Source organism: Pristiophorus japonicus, chromosome 13 (genome assembly GCF_044704955.1).
Source record: "Pristiophorus japonicus isolate sPriJap1 chromosome 13, sPriJap1.hap1, whole genome shotgun sequence".
Lineage (NCBI taxonomy): Eukaryota > Metazoa > Chordata > Chondrichthyes > Pristiophoridae > Pristiophorus > Pristiophorus japonicus.
The window spans coordinates 146,188,470-146,205,676 of record NC_091989.1 but is presented as its reverse complement, the minus strand read 5'-3'; the positions used below and the strand labels follow the sequence as shown (position 1 = coordinate 146,205,676).

Here is a 17,207-nt window from a genome sequence, read left to right as displayed (position 1 = left end):
ACTTTCCTTCTATGCATCAGTCTCCTTTCAGGCCTCAGCTGGCGACATTTGCGGTATCTCTCAGCATGCCACACATTGCTGCATTCGACAGGTGACTGAAGCCCTTTCCGCACACAAGTTTCCCTATGACCAGGGAGGCACAGTCTGAGAGGGCTTTGGGTTTCTCTCGAATAGCAAACTTTCCCAAGGTGCAGGGAGCAATAGACTGTACGCACATCACCCTGCGAGCACCTTTACAGGATGCAGAGGTGTTTCGGAACCGAAAGGGATTACACTCCCTGAATGTGCAGCTCATTGTCGACCACAAGCAAATAATCATGGCAGTAAATGCAAATTTTCCAAGGAACACCATGATGTGCACACCTTGCATAAGAGCACAGTGTCTGACCTGTTTAAGAGTCAACCACAAGGTCATGGTTGGATGCTGGGGATAAAGGATATGCCTTGCCAGCTGGCTCATGACCCCCCTGCGTAAGCCCGAGAAGCACTACAACGAAAGCCATATTGCTAAATGCAATATAGTCAATTGGAATGCTTAAGCAGCGTTTCAAATGCTAAGACCACTCAGGAGGCAACCTATAATACCACCCTGAGCAGGTTGCTGAGTTCATTGTGGTGTGCTGCATGTTGCATAAGCTAGCTATGAGGGGAGGACAACAATTGCCAGATGGGACCGCAGGACCACCTCAGGAGAGAGGGGAGGCATAAGAGGAGGACGAGGAGGACGAGGACCTCGGGGAGGACAAACAGTCTGGCGATGAACCCATACCCCCATGTCCCCCCCTCAAAGCTGGTAAAACCCTGTGGTAGTTACGCAGCTGCAAAACATTTGCATCAGCAGCTCATAAATGAACGCTTTGCATGAACTTACGTTGGTGACAGTTACAGTTGCGTTATGTTTCATCCTTGCCTGGCCATGGCCATTGTTTCCAACTATTGAATTGATGTTTTACCTTACATTATTAGAAGACACTTAACAACAATTGTAAAGTTAAATAAAAGCTTTTAATAATTGAAGACGATTGTGAAAACTTTTTGAACAAACATATATAACACCTCCCCCTCCACCCCCTAACAGTCAATAGTATTTGTAACACAACAATATACAACACTGTCCCAATATCCCAAATGTTGAACATTCAACAAAAATGTATTTTTAACAACAATAACAATATACAGCACCCCCCTCCCTACCTACAGCCATGCTTCCCTCCTGCACCTTGATCCCCCCCTTGTATTAAGCCCCCGTTTCGAATAACTCCTCGAGTAATGGGACCAAGATGTCTTACATCAGGGCACCTTAAGGCCTGCTGCTGTGGTGGTGGGGGAGGGGGGTGGGGTGACATCAACATAATCATCTCGGTGGCTGAAGGAGAAAACGTTTCCGAAGAAACGTCTTCCAAGTCAGAAGGAAGTTCTTCCTTCTGTCTCGCATTTGTCGTGGTGCTTAGTGGGACAGCACCTTGGGGTGCAGTGCCGTCTCCCAAAACTATCGCATGCCGCAAGGCATCAACAGAGTCGGTCATTTGCCCCATTACCACAACTATCCGCTCCATGTCCTCCGTTATTCGCGCGGACAGTGTGGCTATGTTGCCGGTCAACCCACCAAGCGCCTGGAGGAGATCTCAACCTATGTCAACACTCACCCTTGACAGTGAGACCATGTCCTGATTTGGATCTGCCCATTGCAGCACGTGCCTACCTCACCGACTCAGCCTCCATGGGGTCAGACCTTGGAGTGACCTGCTGCAAGCCGCTTGGCCCCACTACTTCATCTGTAGATGAAGACGTGGCCGCAGGTATCACAGATGAAAGCTGGTCATCTTCCTCCTCCTCAGTTTCTTCTTCCACACCCGTGATGATGACCACCTGCAGCGGCAAAGGGGTTGTTGCAGGGGTCTCCCTTTACGCCTCAGGAGTCTGGGTAGCTGCAAAACATAATTGAGGTTATTCGAAGAGAAAGATAGACATGAGAATGCTTGCGCAGCACTGGCCTATGTACGAGGAGCAACACTATTGCAATAAATGTGAACGCGAGGCATTCCATATGATTAACCTGAGAGTACAGAAGCTGCATGCATAACATTACATCATTCATATATTATAATGAAATGCCATTAAATTACTTTAAATTACCACTGCTTTACACATTACTCACATGGCGCAACAATGGGATCTGCACCACCTCGGGTGGCAGAACGGTTGTGGGTGCCCACTAGTTCCTCCAAATTGGTGAGCGGGTGCAGCTCAGCAGGGCCTCTTTCAGTACGCCTCTGCTACGCCTGATTCTTAGATATCTCCCTCTGCAAGCGTGACAAGAGCATGGCATAAGCTAATTGACTAGGCACTATTACGGAAACACAACAGATATTGTAATCCACAATTAGTCACCGCCTATTCCATTCATCCATAACTTTAACGTTATATGCTAATACAGTTTGTATCCACAATGGATGCATGGTTATAATATCTACGTTCAGAGAAAATATTTTATAAGATCGTGTTTAGGAACTAATGCTTCACACCAAACATCTCACGTACAAGCTCCAGGAAAGGCCCCATCTACGGGCCGTGCCATTTGGCACCTGAGGGGAGGTATGCGGTTTATTTGAATCGATGGAGGCCCCCCAGGGGGGAGCAATCAGTACCGCTGGTGAGCTCGGCAATGACAGGAGTGTAATGGTATGGGGGGGAGGTTTCCCACGCCCACCCCAGGTTAAGTTTCCCCACCGACTTTCAACCTCATTTATGAGGGCCTCAATCGCTTCGTCCAAAAAGACTTTTGCCCTCCTTCCCCCTGACAGCTCCTCCTCATGGACACTTGTATCGCTGGACATATTTTTATATAAACAGCTCCAAGATTTAAGAATAAGCAGACAATACTCAAATTCCAACTATCAACTCCGATGACGGCTCTTGTTTCTCTCTCCTTTTCTCTCTCCCTCCATTTGACTCTTCTCAGCATGCGCGGGAAAACGTCTTTGCTAAAAAAAACACGCATGCGCAGAACGTTTGTGGCTATGTACGCCAGCATTGCACAACTAAATACATCGCTAAGGCCCATTTCACATCGCTAAGGCTATCGCCCAAAATAAAAAGCTAAAACTAGCGGTCTTTAAAATGGGCGATAGTCCAACGATCCTGAAAAATAAAAAAATACTAAGGCTGGAAATATCGCCTATTTTTGGGTGATAGCGATCATAGTGGAAAGTCTATCCCTCAGAGTACATCGTCAGTCAATGTATAACGTGTCAATCAGTGAGCAAGAAACCTAGAGCTAGAAGGACACCAATTGTTCATAGTGATAGATAGTCATTCGAAGTGGGTAGAGGTGTTTCCAATGTGGAAAGTAACATATAAAACACTAGACAATTTGAGAAGATTGTTTCCTTCATATGGCCTCCCAAAAGAAATTGTGTCTGATAATGGGATGCAATTTTGTTCAGAAGAATTTGCACAGTTCATAAGCAGAAACTATGTCAAACATACCACCAACCACCTGCTTCAAATGGTGCAGCAGAGTGCAGAGTAAAACGTGCCCTCATCAAGCAAATGTTGAATCCAAATCCAAGGAAATGGGAGTTGATTTTGGGCCCACTGTTGATGAATGCAGCCAATCAACAGTGCGATCATCACTGGCTGCATTTAAAAATCATGTTAATGCGCAGGCAGCACGAACATTGAATGGGTGTTGGGTAATCGCACATCGGGATTCCTGTGTCCACTTTCTGGGGCTATGCAATTTAGCCCTCCTGGATCTCAGTAAGTATTTTTCAATCTGATTGGTTGAAGAGGCACACTGTTGCTTTTCCTGTTTACACAGGTCCTAGATCCCCTGTAGAGGGAGCCATGCCAAAATGCCTCTCTAATTAGCATAAGTTCCTGAGCAAAAGCCCACAAAAAGTCTGTGGGCAGCTGTGAGCTTACTGAAGGGCGAGTGGCTTTCACCACTGACCGCAAAATCCAGGCCAATTTTATCGTGAAGTTCTTGCATTTCAAAATCATTCAGTAGGTCAGTGTTCTACACTGCTTGCATTGACAGATTAGTAATATTATTTCATAGAATCATAGACTGATACAGAATAAAAGGGGGCCATTTGGCCCATCATGCCTATGCTGGCTCTTTGAATGAACTATAAGCGGTTAGTGTGCAAAATTAAAGCATGTAGGATTGGGGGTAATGTATTGGCATGGATTGAAAATTGGTTAACTGACAGGAAAGAGAGAGTAGAAATAAATGGGTCTTTTTCGGGGTGGTGGGCAGTGACTAGTGGGGTACCACAAGGATCAGTGCTTGGGCCCCAGCTATTCACAATATATATGGGCCCAGAAATTCCTCTGAGGGTCTTCCCGCGGGCAATCGGGTAAAAAATAGAAAAGAAATGCGCACCTACACTTCTCTCCTGCGCTCTCCGGAGCTTCCGATTCTGTGAAGATAATTCTCGGGCAGCGTATGATGTCACGCCGCCCTGGAATGCAACACGCGGGAAGCCTGTGGCTTCCTTCGGAGACTGCCCCCGCCCACAGGAGCTGTCAAAAGGACCTCATTTGCATAGGCCACGCCCCGATTTTTTTACTTCAGTGCTGCAGCAGCTGTAGAGATCACTACAAGGCTTTGAAAGTAAAGATTTTTCAATGATGTTTTAATCTTTTGGAATAATTTAAAGATTGTCTAATTTATTTTAAACATTTTAATAGTTTTAAACACTTTAAAAGATAATTAAAGCAATGTAAAGACTTAAAAACCTTTTAAATAATTTGTAATAATTATCATTAAACAGATGAGTAAAATGGATATATCTAACGGTGTTGTCATGAAAAGGGCTCAGAATTTTTCTGATGGTGATCTGACAACACTCGTCAATGAGATTGAGGCAAAACGCCGCAGGCTCATTGGGAACTCAAAGTCGAAACCACCGCAGAAAGAACAAATAGCAGCATGGAATGAAGTTGCGATGTTTGTTAGCGCCAACTCCACCGTTCCACGGACAGCGGAACAATGCCGCAAGAAATTAACTGATTTGATGAGATCTGCTAAAGTTTCTATAGTTATAAGAAATTTCAAATGTTTTTAACCTATTTAAAAGTGCTTTGTTAACTGACTTAATCATCTGGTAAGCTGAGCTCATTGTGAAGTTTTATGGCTGTGGTTCAATGAAAGGACTTGTTTACATTTATCTTTGAACTGCTTCTAAGTTGTAAAAAGTCAACAATTGTGTGTCTCTAAGAGAGATAGGTGCTTGCCTGTGCTGAAAACCTCATTTTAAATTTCCTTTCTTTTTTCAAGTTAGAGTAAACTGGTCCATAATGCGAGGGAGCGTGCAATGACAGGCATGGTCCGATAACTAAGACAGTTATCAGACCTGGAGGAAAGGGTTGTAGTGTTTCACTATTTTGTTGGTGTTTGTATTTCACCATTTTACAATGTTGTTGTTTGTATTTCACTATTTTGTATTTCACTATCTTATTTAATATTTATGGCCTGGAGTCACTTGAAATTTTGATTCAACTTCTTTATTAACAACCAACAAAACGTTACAACTGTTTGAAAAGTAGCAAATAAGTTTACATCTTATTGGTGAGTCTTTATTACAGTAAAAAAAACAAAGAAATCACTTTAAACTGTTTACATGTTTTAATCAAAGACTTTTGAAAATGTTTGTAAAGTAGCAATTATCTAACAAAGACGAAAAACTTTGATGCAATAAAATGTTACTTTTTCACTTTAAATTCTGTTTTATCTTTTCTGTATCTTGCTGGGCTGGGGCGGTGGGGGGGGGGGGGTGGTGGGGGGAAGGGGGTGAAGGGAGGAGGTGACAGTATCATCACCTCGTAAACGTGTTGGCAACTAGCTGCTCCCTGACAGCTCTGCTTTCGGCAGCAGCTCGCTTCTCCCCTTCACGCCTCCCCACAGGAACATTTTCAAGGTCTTCCATTTCATCAGGGAGTTCATCTAAAGGGTTAAGAGTTAGTCCTTCTTTCAGGGCAAAGTTGTGCAAAGCTCAACAATCCACCACAAACCTTGACACTTTTGCAGGACTGTGCCGCAATGTCCCCCCGATCTGTCCAGGCACTGGAAGCGTGATTTTAAAACCCCGATTATCCTCTCGACAACTTGACGTGTCCCCACATGTGATTAGTTGTATCTCTCCTGTGCCTCATTATTGGTCGTGCGCTATGGTGTCATCAACCACGTTTTTAGCAGGTAGCCCTTGTCACCCAATATCCACGCGGATCCTAGAGGCAATTGTTTGAGACAGTCATATAAGTTGGAGTTCTGGAGAACAAAAGAGTCATGACTACTTCCACAGTGACCTGCATTCACGCTTCGGATCCTGAGTTTCGCATCACAGGCGATCATTACATTTAATAAATGATACCCCTTCCTGTTGATGAATCTCACAGCATTACTACTCGGTGCCTTCAATACAACATGGGTTCCATCAATGGCTGCAATCACTTTTGGGAAGCCAGAAATTCTATAAAACGCAAGGGCACGCTCCCTTTGCTGCGGAGCAGACATGTCAAAACATATGAACTCATCGCCCCTACGTAATATAGCATCCATTACCTGATGCAAGCAGAACCTCGCAGCACACTGGCTGATGTTTGAAATGTCACCCGTGCCTGTTTGAAATGACCCTGATGCAAAGAAGTTCAATGCGGTGGTTACATTCATGGACACAGACAAAGCAGTGCGGGTTGTGGAGCCTGTTTGAAGGTCGTCCCTCAACATGTCACATAGTCGTCCGCTTGCCTCTTTGCTGAAGTGCAGCCTCCTCACACATAACTCTTCTGACATCATTTCAAAAGATAGCCTCTCCTTGTACACTCTCTGTGGTGGGTAGTTATTCCTTCTGATGAGGAGGCGTGATGGTTCACAAATCTTCTTAGTTGTTCCCTGTGATGTATGTTTCTCTGCTCCAGAATGTCACACATCTGCATGGTAAGAATATCATACGCAGATAGATGCTGTACACGTAGGAGGAAAGAAGGAAATACTTGTAGAACTCATTTTTAAAGTCGGTAGGGCCTAACACACACATATTCCTACTAACACCCTCCCTCCCTCCCTCAGGTCCTTTCTCCCTGTTTTTCAGCTTGCGTATTTGTCCATATACTGACCCTGTACCCTGGGCCCCCCGGCTCCAGCTCCAGCCACTCATGCTTTGGTTACCACAATGAATGATTATCAATGAATTAAAGCACAGGAGTGTCTTTTAATTAGGTTTATTGTCTAAACTGACCATTGCTTTAATTTTGGGGAGAGGCACCAGTAAATGGGGGGATAGGGGAGGGGCACCAGTAAATGGGGACAACTTGCAAACATGTTTGTAAGTGAAACAAGGTCAGAATGTTTTCATGGGTTAAAAATAGAAATAAGGAGCTTCCCCTGATGGCTAAGTTGGTAGATGCTGAACCACCACCACCACCACGCAAACTAGGAAGATCAGAGAATTATACCTGGTCTATGTTAAGTATACTACAAACCATTACCGAAAGCACCAGCTGTTTTACTATTGAAATGTTTCCATTCAACACACAGCCTTCAAAGCAGCTATAAAGGACAATCGTAAACCATCCTTCTAATAAATTTTAACAACTACAGTGCTGATGTCAGGCTTTAAAAAGTAAACTTCCCGTAATGTACCTTGATTACCTGGTTCCTCCAGCAGCTCTGTGCACAGAATGCAGGCTGTACGCCTGCTTTATCTGTCACAGAACTTTCATACCCTAATCCTGGGCAGAAGATCTCTAAGTTACGGAAGTGTGCTAGAGAATGGGGCGGATCTGTCAAGCTCTGGCTTGACAGATCATCCACAGATCGGGAGCGAGGACATTTTCAGGACAAGATTTGTGATATTTACGGATATCTTGCCCAACAAATGGCCTAAAAAATCTTGCGCCTGAAAAAACAGGCGTATAGCCTACTTTTATGGGCGCATGTGTTTAAAATTGGACAAAAACATTTTAAAATAAAGTTATAAAAACACATTTTATTCTTAAAAACCCTCCCCACTATGGTAAGTTTATTTTTAACCATAATTAAATAAACTTTTTTAAAAATTGGGAAAATATTTTATTTTTATAAGACATAATAACTTTGATTTCAATTAATTTTAAATATGTGTGGTCTGTTTTTTATTTTTTATTATTTTGTGTGATTGCTTTTGTTCCCATTAATAGCACTTAGAACTCATAGATACGCGAGTGTCAGTGCTATTAATGCGAACCTGTGAAATACTTACCTGATTGGCTGAGCAGTCACACATGACTGCATCTTCTGCGTTGGGACCCTCTCCACAGGAGCGTGCTTCGCAGCGCGGGAGGAGAAGGTCTCCCCATCGGAAATCAGGATGCCTCCTTGACCACCAGGTAAATTCGTAAAACATATCCAACGAGGAGGCAATTGCCCGCGGGAATTTCTGGGCCAAATATTTCCAAGTTTGCTGACGAAACAAAACTAGGGGGGATTGTGAGTTGTGAGGAGGATGCAAAGATGCTGCAAGGCGATTTAGATAGGTTGATTGAGTGGGGAAACACATGGCAGATGCAGTATAACGTGGATAAATATGAAGTTATCCACTTTAGTAGGTAAAACATATGGACAAAGTATTATTTAAATGGTGATGGCTTGGGAAGTGTTGATGCACAGAGGGACCTGGGTGTCCTTGTACACCAGTCATTTAAAGCAAGCATGCAGGTGCAGCAAGCAGTTCGGAAGGCAAATGGTATGTTAGCCTTCATTGCAAGAGGATTTGAGTACAGGAGCAAGGATGTCTTACCACAGTTATACAGGGACTTGGTGAGACCGCATCTGAAGTACTGTGTGCAGTTTTGGTCTCCTTACCGAAGAAAGGATATACTTGCCATAGAGGGAGTGCAGTGAAGGTTCACCAGACTGATTCCTGGAATGGCAGGATCGTCATATGAGGAGAGATTGAGTAGACTCGGCCTGTATTCACTAGAGTTTAGAAGAACGAGAGGGGATCTCATTGAAATGTATAAAATTCTGACAGGGTTGGAGAGACTGGATGCAAGGAGGATGTTTCCCCTGGTTGGGAAGTCTAGAACGAGGGGTCACAGTCTCAGGATACGGGGTAGGAAATTTAGGACCGAGATGAGGAGACATTTTTTCACTCAGAGGGTGGTGAACCTGTGGAATTCTCTACCACAGAAGGCTGTGGAGGCCAAGTCACTGAATATATTTAAGAGGGAGATAGATAGATTTCTAGAAACAAAAGGCATCAAGAGGTATGGGGAAAAAGCAGGAATATGGTGTTGAGATAGAGAATCAGCCATAATCATATTGAATGGCAGTGCAACTCGAAGGGCTGAATGGCCTTCTACTGCTCCTATTTTCTATGTTTCTATGTTTCTATGCAGTTAGTACCACTCCCCGCTCTCTCCCAATGGTTTTGCTAAATTTTCCACTTAAATATTTATCCAATTCTCTTTTGAAAGATATTATTGAATCTGCTTCTATCACCCTTTCAGGCGGTGCATTCCAGATCATAACAACATGCTGCGGAAAAATTAATTTCCTCATGCCGCCTCTGGTTCTTTTGCCAATTACCTTAAATCTGTGTCCTCTGGTTACCGACCCTTCTGCCACTGGAATATGTTTTTCCTTATTTTCTCTATCAAACCACTTCATGATTTTGATTTCCTCTATCAAATCTCCCTTTAACCTTCTCTACTCTAAGGAGAACAACTTCAGTTTCTCTAGTCTCTCCACGTAACTGAAGTCTTTCATCCCTGATACCATTCTAGTAAATCCTGATAAGGCCATGACACCCTTCCTAAAGTGTGGTGCCCTGAATTGGACACAACACTTCCACTGGTGTGTAAGCAGTATTTTATAAATGTTTAGCATAACTTTTTTGCTTTTGTCCTCTGTAAAGGGCTGGATTTTTGGAATTTCGCTTTTCGCCCGTTTCCAGGCGCAATTAATGTTGGGTTAATGTTAGTGCCAGAGCTCGTAACTTTCGCCAAATGAAAGTTCACGAGGAGTGTTAGCGTTAACTCTGACGTAGCACCATACAATTTGTGCGCCAGAGCCGAAAGTAGCGACACTGAAAAAAATCGGCCATTCTGTGTATGTGCAAATTCTTTTTTTTTTCTTCCCGCACTTCTGGTCTGGTCTCCAGTCACAAATGCTAATGCAGAGTACGGCCGTGCGCATGCGCAGTACAACCGGGGCTGAATCAGCCATTTTACATTTGTATTTTGATCATGGAGGACGACGATTCCAGCCAACATGCCAGGCGATTCAGCCACGAAGCTAATGAAGCTCTAGTGGGGGCTGTGGAAAGAAGAAGGCAGGAGTTGCATCTTCGGGGTGGATCTAGACCACTGCCATCCATATTTAAAAGGATTGGGAGTTAAATTTCTGTGGAGGTCTTTGCCTCAGACACTGTGATCAGGACTGACACACAGTGCCGAAAAATGTTTAATGATCTGACAAGGGCCATCAGAGTGAGTTCAATTTTCATTCATGCACTCCTTCATTACTTTAAGGATAAATCTGACACACTATTTGTTCTCAAGCTGTTGGTGCTTCTCAGCACTCTGTGGGTTGCCTCCTAAAATGAATGACACATAGGAATGATCTTGTTGAATGGCGGAGCAGGTTCGAGTGGCTAGATGCCCTACTCCTGTTCCTAATTCTTATGTATATAGTTCAGCACCCTATTTGCCATGAATGATCATTACACATTATTAAGATTGCTTTTTGTGAACTCATAAGATGGCTCCCCACTTCAATATCTTCCTGATGACCCATGTGCAACTTCCAAGGCCATTAAACATAAGAACATAAGAACATAAGAATTAGGAACAGGAGTAGGTCATCTAGCCCCTCGAGCCTGCTCCGCCATTCAATAAGATCATGGGTGATCTGGTCGTGGACTCAGCTCCACTTACCCGCCCTCTCCCCGTAACCCTTAATTCCCTTATTGCTTAAAAATCTATCTATCTTTGACTTGAAAACATTCAATGAACCAACCTCAACTGCTTCCTTGGGCAGAGTATTCCACAGATTCACAACCCTCTGGGAGAAGAAATTCTTTCTCAACTCGGTTTTAAATTGGCTCCTCCGTATTTTGAGGCTGTGCCCCCTAGTTCTAGTCTCCCCCACCATAGGAAACAACCTCTCTGCCTCTATCTTGTCTATCCCTTTCATGATTTTAAATGTTTCTATAAGATCACCCCTCATCCTTCTGAACTCCAAGGAGTAAAGACCCAGTCTACTCAATCTATCATCATAAGGTAACCCCCTCATTTCTCGAATCAGCCTAGTGAATCGTCTCTGTACCCCTTCCAAAGCTAGTATATCCTTCCTTAAGTAAGGTGACCAAAACTGCACGCAGTACTCCAGGTGCGGCCTTACCAATACCTTATACAGTTGCAGCAACACCTCCCTGCTTTTGTACTCCATCCCTTTCGCAATGAAGGCCAACATTCCATTTGCCTTCCTGATTACCTGCTGCACATGCAAACTAATCTTTTGGGATTTATGCACAAGGACCCCCAGGTCCCTCTGCACCACAGCATGTTGTAATTTCTCCCCATTCAAATAATATTCCCTTTTACAGTTTTTTTTCCAAAGGTGGATGACCTCACACTTTCCGACATTGTATTCCATCTGCCAAACCTTAGCCCATTCGCTTAACCTATCCAAATCTCCTTGCAGCCTCTCTGAGTCCTCTACACAACCCGCTTTCCCACTAATCTTAGTGTCATCTGCAAATTTTGTTGCACTACACTCTGTCCCCTCTTCCAGGTCATCTATGTATATTGTAAACAGTTGTGGTCCCAGTACCGATCCCTGTGGCACACCACTAACCACTGATTTCCAACCGGAAAAGGACCCATTTATCCCGACTCTCTGCTTTCTGTTCGCCAGCCAATTCTCTATCCATGCTAATACATTTCCTCTGACTCCGCGTACCTTTATCTTCTGCAGTAATCTTTTGTGTGGCACCTTATCTAATGCCTTTTGGAAATCTAAATACACCACATCCATCGGTACACCTCTATCCACCATGCTTGTTATATCCTCAAAGAATTCCAGTAAGTTAGTTAAACATGATTTCCCTTTCATGAATCCAAGCTGCGTCTGCTTGATTGCACTATTCCTATCTAGATGTCCCGCTATTTCTTCCTTAATGATAGTTTCAAGCATTTTCCCCACTACAGATGTTAAACTAACCGGCCTATAGTTACCTGCCTTTTGCCTGCCCCCTTTTTTAAACAGAGGCGTTACATTAGCTGCTTTCCAATCCGCTGGTACCTCCCCAGAGTCCAGAGAATTTTGGTAGATTATAACAAATGCATCTGCTATAACTTCCGCCATCTCTTTTAATACCCTGGGATGCATTTCATCAGGACCAGGGGACTTGTCTACCTTCAGTCCCATTAGTCTATTCAGCACTACCTCCCTAGTGATAGTGATCATCTCAAGGTTCTCCCTTCCCACGTTCGTATGACCAGCAATTTTTGGCATGGTTTTTGTGTCTTTCACTGTGAAGACGGAAGCAAAATAATTGTTTAAGGTCTCAGCCATTTCCACATTTCCCATTATTAAATCCCCCTTTTCATCTTCTAAGGGACCAACATTTACTTTAGTCACTCTTTTCCGTTTTATATATCGGTAAAAGCTTTTACTATCTGTTTTTGTGTTTTGCGTAAGTTTACCTTCGTAATCTATCTTCCCTTTCTTTATTGCTTTTTTTGTCATTCTTTGCTGTTGCTTAAAATTTTCCCAATCCTCTAGTTTCACACTAACCTTGGCCACCTTATACGCATTGGTCTTTGATTTGATACTTTCCTTTATTTCCTTGGTTATCCACGGCTGGTTATCTCTTTTCTTGCCGCCCTTCTTTTTCACTGGAATATATTTTTGTTGCGCATTATGAAAGAGCTCCTTAAAAGTCCTCCACTGTTCCTCAATTGTGCCACCGTTTAGTCCTTGTTTCCAGTCTACTTTAGCCAACTCTGCTCTCATCCCACTGTAGTCCCCTTTGTTTAAGCATAGTACGCTCGTTTCTGACACAACTTCCTCATCCTCAATCTGTATTACAAATTCAACCATATTGTGATCACTCATTCCGAGAGGATCTTTTACGAGGAGATCGTTTATTTTTCCTGTCTCGTTACACAGGACCAGATCTAAGATGGCTTGCTCCCTTGTAGGCTCTGTTACATACTGTTCTAAGAAACAATCCCGTATGCATTCTATGAATTCCTCCTCCAGGCTACCCCCTGCGATTTGATTTGACCAATCGATATGTGGGTTAAAATCCCCCATAACTACTGCCGTTCCTTTTTCACATGCCTCCATTATTCCCTTGATTATTGCCCGCCCCACCATGAAGTTATTATTTTGGGGCCTATAAACTACGCCGACCAGTGACTTTTTCCCCTTGCTATCTCTAATCTCCACCCACAAAGGACAGAGGACTCTATTAAATTCAGACAGTATGGCATTAGTGCTTTGGTGGCTATCTGCGCCACAAAAGCAGATGGATGCTTTTGTAACCATTCCCATTTTCATCTTTGCAGGCAAAGAAGTCTCATAATCACTGCCAGCAGGTGCGGACAGGTGGCGGTCCGCCTCAGACCCTGCCACTCACTGACATTGAGGATAAAGTGGCAGGCCTCATCGGCATCACTGGTTGGGCAGCTGCCACTGTGGACGCTGAACCCCGCTTGGATACTGAGGGTAAGTCCTGCACATTCCCTGGACTGGGTTGGGGCAATGTCCTGCACAATCCCTGGGCTGGGTTGGGGCAATGTCCTGCACACTCCCTGGGCTGGGTTGGGGCAATGTCCTGCACACTCCCTGGGATAGGTTGGGGCAGTGTTCTGCAGTGCCTCTGAACGAGGGTTGAACAATATCCTGCAGTGTCTCGGGACTAGATGTAATGGAGTAGTGTCAGGCCTTCAAATGAGCCTTTGCTATGCGACCTTCCTCATGTCATCCTGCCCCCTCTCCTGCTGCTAACCACTCGGCCATTGCTTTCTACTTCCAGATGATCAGTCACAGGTGCAGCATCCCTCAAGGGACCACTCCACATCAGGCCATCGTCTGGAGGAGGAGGAAGAGGAGGATACCGATGAGCCGACTCCGGCACAGCATCATTCCACCACTGCTCCACCACCGTCAGTCAGCTCCTCTGTGGACGATGTGATGTTCTCGGGATTCGACGAATCCGGCGCTCCTGGAACCAGTGGCATGCAGCAACTGGAGTTGAATCCCGCAGGCCATCTCTCCGGAGGGTGAGTCGGCAAAGTTGGTCTGCTGACAGACAGGCAGACTTGGAATTGGACATGGTGGGAATGTCCAGGGAAAGCATCCAGAGCATGTTCAGCTCTTGGTGCCTTGGGTAGGATTCCCACAAGCATTGACAGTCTGAAAGCGACCATTACGGAGGTAGGGTCACAGAATGTCAGTGTGAGCCGTGATACCAGCGAGGCCAGCAATGACCACACGAGGCTGGTGGCCTCCCGGAGAGTGTGGCGGAAACCCTTGCAGAATATGGTACATCACAGGCACAAGCTCTGCTTTAGCTTGGACAGATGTTGCAGTCCATGCCTACCACCATACTCTCGGTGTTCCCCACTGTCACACACATACCACCTGTGACTAGCGAAGCCGATGAAGAGGCTAACCAGTCAGAACCTGGGCCTTCCACGCCACGAGCTGTTCTAGTGCGTTCCCAAGTGGCATCACCATTGTCTCTCCCCCCAATACTGCAGCGCTCTGGCAGCCTTGCTGCATGACATCTTGGTGCCACTTTGAATAGGAGCAGCAGGAAAGGGAGGGTGATAAGGGGAAAGAGTGAAAAAGATGGTGGGAAAAAATAGTGAGGCAGGATATGATGTTGCTGCATTATGTTGTTGATGCTGAATGCATCGTATGTTTTATGTTACAATATTATTATGTTACAGATTATGTTAAAGTATCACACTAAATTATGTTGTTGATAATATTGTTGAATTATCACACTGCTGGATGCAGCTCATTTTATTTATGTCTCACAATAAAGGTTACAAAGTTTACAATGTTACAATATTTAATACATTGTTTTGTTCACCTTAACCATTCCTGTGTAAATCAACATGGTGGATAGAGTGACCAGGCAACGCTCAAACCTGCCGTTCACTCTTCAAGCAAAGTGTTCAATTATGAGCTGCTGACGTAAGGTTTTTGCAGCGGCAAAATCTCCATGATGCCTCCCCTGTGGTTGTGGCGGTGGTGGTGGTTGCATAGGTTCCTCGCTAGGCTCCTCTTCCTCGTCTTCCTCCTCCTTCTCCACCGCTTTCTCCTGAGGTGGACCTGCAATCCCCATTGGCAATTTCTGTTCACTCATGATGGCTAAGTTGTGTAGCATGCAGCACACCACAATAAACTCAGAGACCTGCTGAGGGGAGTATTGCAGGCAGCCTCCAGAGTAGTCCAGGCATCGGAAGCACTGCGTGAGCACTCCAATTGTCTGTTCGACGGTGTTGTGTGTGGCTGCATGGCTCTTATTGTAGCTCGGTTTCTGTCTGAGGGTTACGGAGGGGGGTCATAAGCCAGGTGGCGAGGCCATAACATTTGTCCCCGAGTATCCAGCTCTGGCCTTGTGGTTGATGCTGGAACATGCATGAGACAGTGCTCTCATGCAAGATGAAAGCATCATGGATGCTCCCTGGATATTGGCTGTTGAATGCCACGATGCACCGAGTATGGTCGCAGATGATTTGTACGTTCATGGAGTGGAATCCTTTCGGTTTCAGAAAACCTCTGAATGATGGAAAGGTGCTCGCAGGATAACGTGCGTAAAGTCAAGGACATCCTGAACCCTGGAGATGCAGCAAATCATCTAAAACCTAGAGCCCTCTCATTTTGGGTCTCCCTGGTCATTGGGAAGTTTATGAAGTCCATTCTGCGTGCATTAGTCACCTGGCAAATGCAGCAATGTGTAGCGTGCTGCGAGATGGAGCATATGCCCCCCGCTGATGCCTGAAAGGAGCCGGAGGCATAGAAGGCAAGTGCCACAGTCATCTTCACCTCAACGGGCAGTGCAGTCCTGTTGTCGCTGGTAGGCTGTAGGTCTGCCTGTATGAGCTGGCATATCTCTGTGACCACCTCTTTTCAGAAGCGCAGACTTCGAATGCACTGTGCCTCAGAGAGCTGCAGGTATGAGAAATGTTCCCTGCAAACTCGTGGAGGGTAAGAGCTCCTCCCCAAACGTCTGTGAGCTCTTTGATTACGTTGCAAATGATCAACAATAAGCCGTCTTCCAGCTTGAAGCCGTATGGCAATAGCAGCCAGGATTACTGGCTCCTGACCGAGCATGGCCCCCATCTTTTAAAATGTCCTGAAATGTCCTTTATAAAACAAACTAGAAACATTGAAACATAGAAACATAGAATCATAGAAACATAGAAAATAGGTGCAGGAGTAGGCCATTCGGCCCTTCGAGCCTGCACCACCATTCAATAAGATCATGGCTGATCATTCCCTCAGTACCCCTTTCCTGCTTTCTCTCCATACCCCTTGATCCCTTTAGCCATAAGGGCAATAGCTAACTCACTCTTGAATATATCCAATGAACTGGCATCAACAACTCTCTGTGGCAGGGAATTCCACAGGTTAACAACTCTCTGAGTAAAGAAGTTTCTCCTCATCTCAGTCCTAAATGGCCTGCCCCTTATCCTAAGACTGTGTCCTCTGGTTCTGGACTTTCCCAACATCGGGAACATTCTTCCCGCATCTAGCCTGTCCAGTCCCGTCAGAATCTTATACGTTTCTATGAGATCCCCTCTCATCCTTCTAAACTCCAGTGTATAAAGGCCCAGTTGCTCCAGTCTCTCCTCATATGTCAGTCCAGCCATCCCTGGAATCAGTCTGGTAAACCTTCGCTGCACTCCCTCAATAGCAAGAATGTCCTTCCTCAGATTAGGAGACCAAAACTGAACATAATATTCCAGGTCAGGTCTCACCAAGGCCCTGTACAACTGCAGTAAGACCTCACTGCTCCTATACTCAAATCCCCTAGCTATGAAGGCCAACATACCATTTGCCTTCTTCATCGCCTGCTGTACCTGCATGCCAACTTTCAATGACTGATGAACCTTGACACCCAGGTCTCGTTGCGCCTCCCCTTTTTCTAATCTGCCGCCATTCAAATAATATTCTGCCTTTGTGTTTTTGC

The 17,207-nt window shown here is 44.9% G+C and overlaps 1 pseudogene; it reads right to left on the bottom strand.

The window, feature by feature from the left end:
- Window positions 1-784: 784 nt before the first annotated feature.
- LOC139278200 (putative nuclease HARBI1) lies at window positions 785-15,356 on the bottom strand (annotated as a pseudogene).
- Between the last annotated feature and the right edge of the window lie 1,851 nt (window positions 15,357-17,207).